The following is a 1422-nucleotide window of genomic DNA, read 5'->3' as shown; positions in this document are numbered from 1 at the left end:
AAGGGCTCAGGCGGCCGAAGAGAGCCGAAGGATCAGCCGAAGCTGTGGCTGGATCCTTCGGCTCTTTAGTGAATAACCCCCCAAGTCTTTTTTGAAAGGGTTGAGAGGCGAAGAAAATAGGGAAGAAGAAGATCCCAAAACAGCAGAAAAAAATGTTTACATTTGATAAGGTGGAGAAACATAATATTCAACAAAAAAGAATGGAAGGCAATCCTATGGGAGGCTAAAGCCCCAAAGGGTTGTAAGATTACACAGCAGAAAAATTGGGGTCCCACTGCTCCTCATTCTATTGCCTGTCTTCATGTTAGAGAATTCCTAACTGATATCAATCCTGACATGCAACCGCATCAAAAGTTACAAGAAGAGATTGCCAGGGGAAGTACTTAAATCTCAATTGAACTTTGAGTTGAATCAGCTAAATACATTCCAGGTGCATCAAAGCAAACACATCTCAGTTTGTTTTCTTTAGAAAGCAGTCACAACCTCAGTACAAAAGTCTGTCCCTTGGTTCCTGCCAGCATGGTGTAGAGACAGACCCTTGCCCTCTGTGTGGAAGTGGTGGTCTCTCTGTGGAGGTCCAGCACGCCCCCTGCTGAGTCAGACCTATAGCTCTGCAGTCAGAAAAGTTCAAGCTCTCCACTGTTAAAGAAATCTAGCTCTGATTCAGCAGGGGACATGTTGGACCTCTGCATAAAGACCACTACTTCCATGCACAGAGTAAGGGTCCTTCTCTGCAGCATGGTGGCAAGGGACAGGCTTTTATACTCGGACTGAGGCTGCTTTTTAAAGAAAACAAACTGTAAGACACAAATCTGACACATGCCATTTGTTACATAAACACTTTTTCTGTCTTGCAATTTATTTTTCATTAACAAAAAAAAACCTGAATAATAATAGGTAATGTGGTAACATAATTCATTGGGGATTATTCAAAAATATAGGAACAGTTCCTGATATTATTTAGAGATTTAGACTTTTTTTTTTTTAAATGGTGGCCTAACCTAAGAACAAGGTACATAAAACTGCAACCAATCAGATTTTTCCTATCTATATTTAAATTAGAATAGAAAATTAGAAAAAATCCTTTTCAGTATGTGACTCTCCTTTTCTTAATCCACAGGCTTTCCTCCAGCTGATAACCTTCCTCCTTAGCAGATGTAAGGACACAGCTGTGCAGGGCGGCAACGCTGCAGTTAATTCACTACAGGTAAAATAGCATTGTCACCCTGCTCAGTGGTGGAGGAGGGTTATCAGCACTGTGACTACTGATAGCCCCCTCCTTCATGGCAATAAGCATACAAAATCAGTGGCGTAACTACCGGGGGGGCGGGGGGTGCGTTCGCCCCGGGCCTCAGCTCCCCCACATCTCAACATCCTGACACTGCTCCCCCACCTCTCAACATCCTCACACTCCTCCCCCAC

General features: G+C 43.5%; 1 protein-coding gene across 3 annotated transcripts in view; it reads right to left on the bottom strand.

The window, feature by feature from the left end:
• SLC12A3 (solute carrier family 12 member 3) overlaps nt 1–1422 on the bottom strand; it is a 61268-nt gene that overhangs the window by 46078 nt on the left and 13768 nt on the right. The window lies entirely within an intron of this gene.

This window comes from Nanorana parkeri, unplaced genomic scaffold (genome assembly GCF_000935625.1).
Source record: "Nanorana parkeri isolate BGI_ZX_2015 unplaced genomic scaffold, ASM93562v1 scaffold195, whole genome shotgun sequence".
NCBI lineage: Eukaryota > Metazoa > Chordata > Amphibia > Anura > Dicroglossidae > Nanorana > Nanorana parkeri.
The sequence above is the reverse complement of the archived record's forward strand: the minus strand, read 5'-3'. Positions and strand labels throughout refer to the sequence as shown.